Source organism: Streptopelia decaocto (genome assembly GCF_964273445.1).
Source record: "Streptopelia decaocto genome assembly, chromosome: 3".
Taxonomy (NCBI): domain Eukaryota; kingdom Metazoa; phylum Chordata; class Aves; order Columbiformes; family Columbidae; genus Streptopelia; species Streptopelia decaocto.
This window is the reverse complement of record NC_138656.1, coordinates 79659685-79672362: the sequence shown is the minus strand read 5'-3', so window position 1 is coordinate 79672362 and position 12678 is coordinate 79659685. Positions and strand designations below refer to the sequence as shown.

The following is a 12678-nucleotide window of genomic DNA, read 5'->3' as shown; positions in this document are numbered from 1 at the left end:
ATTTTAACACCTAATGTGGATTGTTCTTGCCTTTTTTTTTTTTTTTTGAAGTAAAACCAGTTTCCAAACTGGTATTTATAGCACTATTTTGACTTGTTATAAAAATCAAGTATCAACCCCAAATTATCTCTCCATAAGACACTTCGTTTTATCTTTTAGCTATCACATATTTAAGATCATAATTTTGGTTTAGAATTTGAAGGGAAAGTGATGGAAAGGATATACTACTGTTTACTGAAATGGTGCTGGAAATGTTTGCCTATATTGCAGAATAAAAAAAGAAGTATGGGTAATGATGGAAATATTTCTTAAGTGAAAGTCTATATATATTAATTGTACTGCTACTTGATTTCATAATGAGAGTCTTTTTGATAATGAGGTTGCAATTCAATTTGGACAAAAGTATCAAATACAGTTTCTATTTCAATAATATGAATGAAAATTTTTTTTAATTATCCCTGTTTTCAAAAGATCTGCTTTTATATCTGGACCTGGGCACAAAATCTCTCACATTTAGAAAACCAGTTTCAGATGCCTTTTTTTGTTTGTGGTTAATATTTTCACCTGTATTTTTCTTCCATTTGTGTAGTGAGTTGACATTTGTAGAGTATTTCAGCAGAACAGGCTGTAACGGATTTCACATATTAACATTTCAACAGATTGCTGATGCTCTTGCCATGTAATTTTATCGCAGTTTCAGAAAAGTCAGTTTGATTTGAAGCTGTGTAATTGGTAGCAACTTAAGATGGCATACTAACCTTCCTGTAAGATCAGAGCAAAATGGAGTCAAAAGCTGCTTGAAAGAGATTCTGATTAGTTGTGATCTATGGTATCTCCAGGTTATTTGCAGGATGTCATATTTTACGAACTGTTTGGTTTTGGTTGACTTGGTAAGACATATGTTCCGTGGGCTTTATACCAATACGTTCAGAGTGCTTTATGTTCTTCTTTTTCTGTGTTTATTTCTCAAAAAAAAAAACCAAAAAAAACAAAACAAAACAAAAAAAAAGTTTAAAACTTTCAGTATTACCTAACCATGGCAGACAGAAAGAAATGTGAAAATTTTAACTTTCAAATGACAAGTCCCAAATCAGAGGGTGAAATTCTGACCCTGTTTGAATGAGCAGCCCTCTTGATGATAAAATAAGCTCTAGAGCAGGGGTGTCAAACTCATTTTCACTGGAGGTTGCATCAGCCCTGCAGTTGCCTTGAAAGGGCTGAATGTAATTTTAGGACTGTATAAATGCAGGAGTAGTTGCATTTAGACAGACCTGAAATTCCATTCAGCCCTTTCAAGGCAACCACGAGGTCGATACAACCCCCGGTGAAAATGAGTTTGACACCCCTGGCCTAGATGTTCTTCAGGCTTTTAGATCACCTGGGTAATAAAGCTGACCTGAGTTTTTCTGCACGCTTCCCTGCCAGCTAAGGGTAAGGTGATGTCTTATGACTAATTCTAGGGTGCTTGTAATATTAATAATTTCCAGTTTTACTGTTTGATTGAAGTCTGTAGAGCCCCAAGTTTGGAAGAATGTGTTGCAAAATGCTGCTAATGCTCTGCTTAGGCTCCTGCAGCCAATTTCATTCTTCTGGGATCAGGGCACACAGCTCTAGTGAGAAAGGAGGTTGTGAACTCCTTGATTCATATATTTGTATTTTCCCGTAAGATAGAAGTGGAATGAAATAAGGATGGGTTTGTAGAAACATGCAAACATTACTCCAAAAACACTGAGCTGATGTATTAAAAATACATTAATAAAATTCTATAGCAGAGATACAGTGAGGGACAAGACTGATACAAAGGCTAACTAATCTCCCTTGATTGCTTCTAAAATGATGGTTAAGTTTCTGCTAGAGAGGAATTTATCTCTTTTAACTATAAAAGTTGCCTTGTTCGTTAGCCTCAGTAGGCCTAGCTTAGATTTTGTGAATATCGCCATTCTTCTCTGATTCTGTACAGTATACACCAGCTACCATCTTTTCTTGTTCCCCTTTCTTAGATTAAGAGTTTCCTTTGATTCTACTTCATTCATGCCAGTAGGTTACTTTTCTTCTCAGATGTGGTTGCCTTTGAGTTTGAATTTTTCTAAATCCATATATGAGGACTGGTAAATTCTCGTACCTCTCAGCATGTTATGGATATGATCAGGTTGCCGTGGTTCCTCTCTGGCCTTCAAAAAAATACTCATAACTGTCTTTGTGCTGAGACAACAGAACTGATAGAAATAACCTAGTGAAGGAGCATGGTGTAGCTGTCAACAGAGCACACATACACACACACAAAGGAGACCAGAATTAGGTCTAGAGTGACCTCCATCAGGTTGTTCCATGCCTCAGCTCCCTATCTGTAAACCGAGTTGGTTACATTGGGGAGAAAAAAAATGAGCTCAAAACCATGTTATCCAAAACTGTCTGGAAACAACCCCTCATAATTAGGAACTCTCTCAACCACTGTGGCCCTAAGAGGTTTGACACGAAACTGGAAAAATTCCACCCAGAACATTTTGCTTAAGAATATTAATCATTACCTCAGAGGCATTAAGGACAATTGCCAAGTTCACAACTGGAACGTTTTATTGCTTCAGCTAATTTTGGAAGTGCTTCTTACCTCTGGCACTGGAAGTTGATAATCCAGCAACCTTTGTATGGTGCTTTTAACCATCCCAGGCCAGTGGCGTGGACACAGCCTGATGAGAAGACCCATCTAGTGGCAAAGGCATTGTGACTGGCTTCTTCCCACTCCTCCAGGTTTGCTCTCTGACCTTGAGCAAGTCAATTACTTTGCTTCGATGATTGTTAACCTTTTCTGTAGACAATCATCTCACAACTGGGTTTTACTTTATTACTGTTGTTAGAAAAGCATTCTGAAACCTTTGAAAGGAAGGCTGTAAAATACTTCAGAGTAGGAGGTTATAGTTCTATTTATCAAAACCCAGAACAGTATTAGGCTGTAAATCTATTTATCAGGAGCCCAGCCTTCCTCAAGTGAGCTCTTCAAGTTTTGGATTCAGCTACATGGTGAGTCATTTATGTATTATAACATGCAAAATTGTGGCATAATTAGAGTTCTGTGAGTCTGGGATTTGCATGGGGGAAAAAAAGGAAAAACATTAGAGGAAAAACTGTTTCATGCTGATCTTCTAATTGTCAATCTTCGTTTAGTTTGGTGACTGAAAACTGAAGACTGCAGAGAAGCATTTTGAATTAAAAACTCAAAATATTTTTTTAACATAGTAGCAGAATTCTTAATTTGTTTAATCATTTGCTTAGACTTTTTACTGAAAATATTTACCAAATTTAACATAAATTAGCAAAAAGGACTTAAATTGTATTTGTTCCTTAATGTAGTTGCTGCTGCTGCTTACCACTTTCCTCCTGCTCAGACTGACTTTATCCCCCACAGTTGGTCAGAGTTAAGGCCTCTGAGCATCATCCTGTACTGAAACCAGTCGATTCAGTTCTTCATTTGCAATATTGGTTGCTACGTGTCAGGCTTCACCTTGTCACTTCAGTAGACTTTACAGGTTTCACTGGACTCATTGTTCCACAATATCCTTGAGTTAAATGGCATGTTCTTAAAATGTTCAAAATCTTAGAAAGGAATTTTTTTATTCTTTCCAAATTTCTTCCAGAACTTCAAGATTTTACTGATGGTTTTTAATTGTCTGAGAAAAGTGTTTACTGTCTTGAATTTTCAGATAAACATTAGCCTTAAATTTCTTTCAGTCAGAATAGGGCAATCCTACACTGGAACCAACTTTTAGATAGCCTATGTTTATAATAATAGAAGAAATCCGCTCTGAAAGTCAAAGTACCAAAACCAAAAAAAAGGACCTTTTCACATGCCAGGACATTACAAAAATCCCAGCAGAGCAGTAACTGAAGGGTCAGTAACCTCACATCATAATAAAGACAGAATACCATGGCCTACTCATTGCAGGGTCTAATTTTAAATCATAGCCACTTTTAGGAAGATGGACTCTACTAAAATAGAAAGAAATATGTTTGATGTCTGGCACAGAGATTTTAAGGCTTAAGGGAAATGTTAGGATACCCAGTCACATAATTGTTCAGCAGACCTTATCTCCTAAGTAGGCAGAACAGGTAAAATAAGAGGCACAAAGATTTCAAGTGTATGTCAAAGGGCACTGGCAGGACATGAACAGAACCCAGGGCTGAGTCTCTTTAAAGACTGGTCAGTGTTGCTGCTCACTGGATATGAAGATTGAAGTTATAACACAGTTGATGCCATGATATACTCTGTCTTGTTTGACAAGACATTATCTGTAAAACTTCTCAAGAGGTCTTCAATAAACGTGGGGTTTTTTCTGATTAATGGATAGTGCACAAAGCCATGAATTTAAAGAAAAGGAAAAAAAAAACAACACCACACCCAACATTTTTCTTCAAAAGTCCTGTTTTCAGTTCTCTTCTAGAACTGAGTTTTTACATTGTGAGTCATATGTCCTTTTGCTGTGTTGGAATTAAATGTGCTGGTTTACTATCAATGGTTAATATAGAACATGTCATAAAAGAATGTGTATATCTGAATATTTTTTCTTTTTTCCCCCCAGCCCAAAGACCAGCAGCCTGGCTTTGATGCACCCATGTAGTTTAACTAATAAGGTTTTCCAGCTTTATAGCATGTTTAAAACAAATACAGGGCAGAGAATAAAAGGAAAAAATAACTCTGCCGTAATTACGCATCTTTGGTGAAACACACGCATATGAATTGTACAAGTTTATTACGGCGACCTTTGTGCAGATGTTGAGACTCCTTAAGTGAATTATGTCTAGTGTTCCCCAGTAGATATGAGGACACCAGCTCTAATATGCAGAGTTAAAAACCTATTCCAGAAAATATTAAATCATTGATTGGACATCCATGAACTGAGTGAAATTATTCAGCTGCATTAATTAGCATACACATGCAAATGTTGCTCGGGTCCTGTTCTATGAGAAGACAAAGGCGGCATTTGTGTAACACTTAGAGGGAAGCAGAAGGATGCTCAATAAGTCTGCTTAAGAATACCCACAGTGTATTTTCATGTTGGTCATTTGTTGTGTGCTCCCCTGGAAACCTTTCTTGCCCTCTGTCTGAATTATAATATATAACCAGTTCATTACTGTAAAAGTAGTAGAATACAAAGAGTATCACATCTTTCCGGTTTTCTCCACCAGATTAGACCTTTCATGGTCTATTCACCTAGCAGATGCAAAGTATGTGTATGTATTTTAATAATGCTGTGTGGATCCCTGTATTTCAAAGACATTGCAATTGCAGGGGATTGTTACTGCTAGTTCTTGTAATGATGCCTACTATGTTAATTGTCAGTAAAAATCCAGACTGTGTAGATAGCCCTTCCTTTGAGATCAGCCTGTTATTGGCTCTACTCAGTGTTTCTGCCCCATTTGAACCTGGCCCTTGGGACTGCCCATCTCGAAGCCTGCTTTCCCTTGGGAGGGTCCATGGAGGCACATCATGGAGTTCCTCTCTGAGGAGAGGAGACTGCCTCAGCAAAGGTCACCTAAACAGCTCACGTATAATGTGAGGAGAGGGTCCTATATGCTATGTTTGCAGTTGCCAGCATTTCTTAGACTGTGCACCACAGTGGCCTCACAAACTATGATTCCTGTGGGCATAATAAGCAGTCCAGGGCTTGTCTGCAGAACCACATCATCTCCATTTTCAGTGTAAAGTTTGATAAGAAAATGTCAGCCAAGACTGGTGGAGCTCTGCAAGCAGCAAAACTGGCCATTCATCATGCATAAAAATCTAAATCCCTGGGAACAATAACTGAGGTAGTGATCTCGCATACCAATACTCCTTGCAGTAGCCTTTGCTTTTCCTAAGCTGTAATGCCACCTAGCTCACAACAATCTTTCAACAGAGCTGAGATCAGGCATCATTAGATTTGGTTCATTTTGATAAGGTGTCATCTTTTTATTGCAAAAGTGCCACAGCTCGGTTTATTTTTTCCTCAGAAAACTAGGTCAGGCTGGCACAGTGCAGTTGGGAGAGGAAAGGAAAAGGCTGTGCCACTGCAGCAGATGCTTTGTTGCCACTTGGGGGTTTTAGGTTTGGTTTTGGGGGAAGGAGGTCTTTTTTTTTTTTTTTTTTTTTAAATAGGGTAATGAAAATCCTTTATGCTTTTAGCTTGCTGCCAACATTACTGCTGCTGCTCATCTTTTTATTATTGCTCATTTTATTTCTTAAAGCAGTTCTAAAGTGGGTCACAGGCTTTTAAAGAACCCAGCTAGAAAAAGTTGTACTGTGTAATCAGTTGTAGTTATTTATTTTGAAGGATTTTATTTCGTGTGATGTTCCCATTCTTATGCGACACAGTGCTCTTCATCCACCTTTCTGTCTCTGAAATAAAATGTAAGGGTGGAGGAAATCCAGTCTCTGTAGTTGATGCATCTGCAAAGACAATAAATGACCTATTTTTCTATTAAGTTCTTAAAAATTGCAGTCAGCATCGACACTGCTTATTGAAGCTCTGTTACCTCTTGTTGGCGGCGAGGCTGTTTCATTTCACGGCATGTGAGCGCTTCGTTCCCAGCTGTATCACAGGTGTCATTTCCAATTGCTGCTGTTTCCCCAAGGAAAGCTTCCAGTCCCAAAGGCATGCTTGTGTCGCTCCTGGTAGATGTGCTCCTGCCTGGTGGTGTTGGTGTATTTCTAAGATGCCGCTGTTTCCTTGGTGGCCTTCTGCCCAGCTGTGCAGGCATTTTGACTTCAGTGCATCGTATAGAGGGGAATCAGGAGGCAGGTACTAGATGTGCAGATGCTCTTGTAGCAGAGATTGCTCAGAAGTGCTGCTCTGATTTGCACACTGTGGATGAACTTACAGATAAAAGTCTCAGATTGGGACTTCAGCAGATGCCTTCATTGGTAACTTTCAATTTCTTTTTATTTGAGCACTTTTTGAAGTATTTTCCATGATTAGGGGGTTGTAGGTGAAGGTGGAGGCAGGAAAGAGGATGGGAAAAAAACAGGCAGAAAGGGTAGTGGCAAATACTTTGTATTCATTGCCAGAGATCAGCTGAGACCTCAGTGATCAGTTCTCATCTTGACCAGTTCAGCCCCAAATATTTGATGTTTCTTTTTCTCTTTCAAAGAGATTTAGTACTTGCTGGGTTGTAGGTTGATAGGAGGAAGATATTAATATTTCCATGCAAGTACCATATGTTATTCTATACATTCCCAGCATTTTAATTGAAGAAACTATAACCCAGGATAAATGCCCTGTTGCTACCAAATTTTTTCTTTCAAAATGAGATCACCGTAACTCAGATTCACATCTTTTTCCTCGAATAAAATGTAGTTAGCTAAAAAATTGCTTCTTCAAATGAAATTTTTACTTTACATCAGCTTTATATAAAAAATGAAATTGAAGTTTTTACTAGAAATTTTTCAGTTGTGAATTTATTAAGCATTTTAGATCAATATTTTTCAGTCTAATTTTAGTTTTTTGAATCCTACTTTTCTAAAGCAAACCGACATTTTCCATGAAGTGGTTTTGTGTTAACAAATATTTTCTACTAAAGTACCTCAAGATTTTAAAAATAAAAATGTTCAAATATTTTGGATCAAGCTTAGTGCAAAACTCCTTTTTCTTTCAGAAATACTCTGATGCAATAACTTTTAATTTATTTTAGTTTTGGAAGTATGTAAATGCTTAAGTTTCAGAGCATGAATTTAATCCTCTAAAAGGGATTAGGAAGCTTTCCTCACGAGGATAGTTCATAGTTGTTGCCTAGCCATCTCTTGTAGGGCTTCTTGCATCTTTCTTAGGATGGTTTTGCCTGCTGAACTGAAAAAATATAGATATATATGGGCAGTTACAGACCTTTTCCTTCCCACAGTCTTGAAGTCATTGCAAAATAATTTTTAGATCTGCTTTCTCTGCTGAGTCCTGGTAAGGAGTATATTTAGTGTAGATGTCAGTGCCCAAAATTCTCCTTTTTTCCTCTGTACAGGGCAGTGGTTGAGTGGCAGAGCCCTGCTTATGTTTCCTTCTAATCCAAGACATCAAAGTAGCCAAGATTACTGAAGGCATCCAGATCTCTTCTGCAGCCTGGTCTGCAACAATTAACACTAGCTTAAAATTTAAAATGATCAGTGAGGAAAAGGAGTTTTGACTTGCACCAGCCTGCAACAACAAAAATAACAAAATCTTCTTTACTGTGGTAAATCAGATAAATCCAGTAACTCCTTTCCATGAACAAGGGACCAGATTTTGGACAGTACCCACATCTAAGTATCTGAATGGTTGACGAAGGACATGTTGGTCATGTTTCGCACTCAATGACCACACAGAAAATAATGTGGGTCTCTCAGTTTCACACACGGCTGGGACTTGACAATGTTGAAAGTTATTTTTTACCTGTAGAAATGCTGAATTTACTGAAACTGTTTTTTTTTTTTTTTTCTTCAACTGAAACTATCTAGGATCACTAGTTTCCTTTGCTCTTTCATCTGTGACCAAATTTGTGCAATTCCACCGGATGTATTGTAATTGAGAAGGATTTCAAAACTATGTTTACCAAATTGGAAATATCAGGAAACATTGAAGTTAATTATAATGAAGAACCTAATTGCTTATATACTTTATAAAATTTCACTTTTTTACTATCTTTGAAAATATCTCTCAAAATCTGTGCTCCAGGGATATAGGCAGCAAAGCTGCTTCAAGCCTGTAAACATTACAGCTGAAAGCAATAGCATTTCACATGTGTTTAGACTACACATGTCTAGCTTAGATGTGGAATCACAGTAAGTCGCCTACAGAAGACCTGTTTTCTTGTTATGGGAGTGATCCCACTCCTGCTCAAATGCTGAGGTTTTGTGGACTCTTCCACCCTCTGTCTTTCATCACTCTGCAGTGATAAACTTTCTGTGGTCCATCACAGAATGGTCGAGGTAGCATGGGACCCATGGAGGTCACCTAGTCTAACCCTCTGCTTAAGCAGTGTCACCTAAAGCATGGCTGTGTCCACTTGGGGTTTGAATATCTCCAAGGATGAAGACTCCACAGCCTCCCTCTGGGAACCTGTGCCAGTGTTCAAACACTCTCACAGCAAGAGGTTTTTTTCTTCTGTTTAAATGGAATGCCTTCTATTTTAGTGTGTGCCTGTTACATTTTCTCCTGTCAGTGGGCACCACTGAAAAGAGCCTGGCTCCCTTTTCTTCATTCCTTCCCTTCAGGTATTTGTATACATTGATGAGAACCTCTCTGAATTTTCCTTGCTCCAGGCTGAACAGTCCCAGCTCCTTCAGCCTTTCCTCATAGGAGACATGCTCCAGTCCCTTATCACCTCTGTGGCCTTTTGCTGGACTCTTTCTAGTAGCTCCATATCTCTCTTGTGCTGGGAATCCCAGAAGTAGATCCAGCACTCCAGGTATGTCTCACCAGTGCTGAGTAGAAAGATCACTTCCCTTGACCTGCTGGCAATGGTCTTCCTAATGCCCTGTGTGGATGATGTTGGCCTTCTTACCCACAAGGGCATATTGGTGGTTCATGTCAACCTGGTGTCCGCCAGTCCACCAGGACCCCCAGGTTCTTGTCTGAAAAGCTGCTTTCCATCTGTTTGGCCCCCAGCATGTGCTGATACCTGCAGTTATTCCTCCCCAGGGGCACGACTTTGCATCTCCCCTTGTTGAAATTCATGAGATCCCTGCCACCCGACTTCTGCTGGCAAGGTCTCTTCAGATGGCAGCACACCCATCTGATGTATCGGTTGCTCCTCCCAGTTTTGCATTGTCTGCCGATTTGCAGTAGGTGCTCTCTGTCCCATCGTCCATGTCATTAATGAAGATGTTGAACTGTATTGCTCCTGGTATCAAACCCTGGGGTACCCCACTAATGTCATTACTTTGAATTGTCTCCTTTAACATTGTACCTAGGATTCACTAATGATTTCTCATCCACATTTTAGGCTCGTGTCTGCTTGGCTTTTGGAACTTGGGCAGCTGAAGCTAATCGATTTAAAACTGTCTAAATGTCTTATAAGTACATAACTCACCAGCTCATTTGGGTGTACTCAATCACATGGCCGCTTTGTGCCTGATGCAATCCTCAAACCTGTTTTATGGTTGAATATAGAAAGTATGACTGAGAATACTCCCAGGATTTTATAGGAAAAGGTACACTAATGCACAGCTACAATATTTCATGGCTTCATTTTATTCTATAAATTTCACTGTACTCAGAAAGAAATGAGCTCCATAATGAAGACAGGAGAAAATTCTAGCTCTACCAGACTATGTGAAAACCTGTAAAAAATGTCAGCAAGAACATTTTCAGAAAAATAAAATAAATTATCTAAGCCTTTGCATTTACCCTACCTTTTTCATGTACTGCTGCTGGTGAAGGTATTGGCAGCACCCAGGGATCTGAGGAGATGAAAAGGATTTGTGTTTCTGGGTAATAGCATCGGAGAGACTTGAATTGCTTCCGAGCACTGCACAGACAGTTTGTCTCTAGACATGGAGCTGCATTACTGACCAGCAATACTGCTGATCAGCCAGGTTTGGTGTGTTTGGAATAACAGGGTCAGTTATCCTGGACTGGAATCTCTGAGCACCAACGTGTTACTTGTATTAAATCATGAATTGCACTCTGTAACTCTCCCGTGTTGATTAGGTTAAAAAAAAAAAAAAAGAGTCTACGTTTAGTTCTGTAGCCAGCTAGCAACTTTTCTGCCTTCCTCTTCAAAAAAAACCCCTGCATTCAGGTACTACATTTGACATGCTTATTTCCAACCTCTATTTTCTCTGAACATTTGGTTTACTGTGATGGTAGTTCTTGAGCTTCGCTAGCAAGGCTCAAAATAGAGAAAGAATATCCACTAGGAGAGATGCATACAGAGCCATTAATTTGAATTTTGCCAACTAATCACTCAGGCTGACCTCAGTAGCAAGTATCAGTTGTATTGGACAAGCTGGATGCTGCTGGTGAAAGTTCTTTGACTGAATTAAAGGAAAAGCATAACTTGCCATAGAGGCAATGGTTCTAGGCTATTCCAACCCACTCTGTAGCTAGTGAAGAGAGTTTGAGGGACAGAGGCTGGTCAGGTCTCTTCTGCAACAGCATTTCTGTTTGTCTGCACCACTGTTATCACTTAGTCGAGGTACTTTCACTGCTCTTATTTGTCCTAGTTTGAAGTTTAGGTAAGTAACAAAGGAAGAATTTGAATGACTACACCAGTGTTTTAGTTTGCATGGTGCAAGCAAAGCAGACAGCAATACCAATTAAGGCAAAACAGAATTCCTGGGATGCTCGATCCCCTAGTTAAGCCAGAGCTCTTGCTCGTTTTGCTCATGGTCGTGCGGTGTGTAAATGCCTTACAATGCAGTGTGGTGCAGTTACCAGATCAACCTCTAAATGGGCTGCTTTGCCCAGACAGTCCATCAAAACCAGGTCACTCATGGGCCTTGAAGCAGTATAGTCATATTGTCACAGCACCGTCCTTAGCAAGAGGATGTCCTCAGCTCCACACCCTCTCAGCTGCTCCCAGGACCTGACTTTCCATTACTGTGCTGCACCATTGTCAAGGTTTTGATTGTGCTATGTCAATAAAACCATGGCAGATGTATTGTTAGTCCCCTCTCCCCCCTCTTTACTTTTCAGCCCCTCCCTCTCCCCACTTCCCACTAAGGACAGGCAGGGAAAGAAGGACAGAAAGAAGAGAGTTGGAAAAATGAAAAATGTTTTACTAATGCTATCAATAAAAATAGAGAAAATAATACAAAATATACAAAACCAATCTTGAAAGTCCCAGCAGCTGCAGAGCTGGCACCCAAAGTCCTGGACTGGACTCTGCAGCCAACTGGAGCTGGATTCAGTCTGTCACTAGGCCTCAGTTCACAGGAACAATTAGCAAGGTCCTCTCCTAATGTCGGCCATAAGAAAAAGGGACAAGATCCGTCTGGTCTCCCACTTTTATATGAAGTGTTCACGTGAATGGGATGTTATACTCTGTTGATCAGTTTCTTGCTCACCTGTTTCTTGTTGCCCCTCTCATGAGATGTGCATCCATTCTTATCAATAAGCTCACATTCCATTGCTATGCTTACCAAAACATGCATCTGGTTCTCCAGGAAAATGCAGCTAATATGAAGGCTTTAGCTGACAGGCAAATTCACTAAAAGAGAAACTTGTTTTTTTAACAAAACCAGGACAGCCATGAAGATAAAACAGATTGTTCAAAGTTAACCCCTGTGTTTCTGCTTTCCTGTAGGTGCTTGTTTTGACTTGATCTGCAACATATGCCATTGGTTCCTATTGCTTCTCTAGCCATTTTCAGAAGAGCAAAAATTCAAGCAAAACTTAAACTTATCACTGGGAAAACTGCAGTTACACTAAGGGAGGGAAGACACGAAGCAAGGATATTGCCACTGTTTTGAAAATACAGCGTATGTATGTATGTCTTGTGAGTTCATTTTTCCTGAGGATTCAGGTCTTTTAGTTGGTCTGGTCACTATAACAAAGTAACAGATTTCAGAGCCGGGGCAGGGAGAGCAAGGTATCAGGCATCCAGAGAAATCAAGAAACTCTGATCTCTGGAATGAGGGAAAATTTCCCTGTAGAACCTTGTCAGAAACTTCTATTTATAAAATAATGATACTGTTAGAAATTTTTCCTTATAACGATATTGTTAGATTTACAATGC

General features: G+C 39.4%; 1 protein-coding gene across 6 annotated transcripts in view; it reads left to right on the top strand.

The window, feature by feature from the left end:
• The window catches only part of FHL5 (four and a half LIM domains 5), a 33172-nt gene that overhangs the window by 1276 nt on the left and 19218 nt on the right, over positions 1–12678 (top strand). Inside the window, exon 1 of one of the 6 annotated variants that reach the window (XM_082049927.1) lies at positions 12279–12421. The exons of 4 other annotated variants lie outside the window; for them this stretch is intronic. The gene's annotated coding sequence lies outside the window, so the exon portion shown is untranslated. Of the gene's footprint in view, positions 1–12278; positions 12426–12678 lie in introns of those variants that run through there. One more of the 6 variants, XM_082049928.1, reaches the window with a different exon arrangement.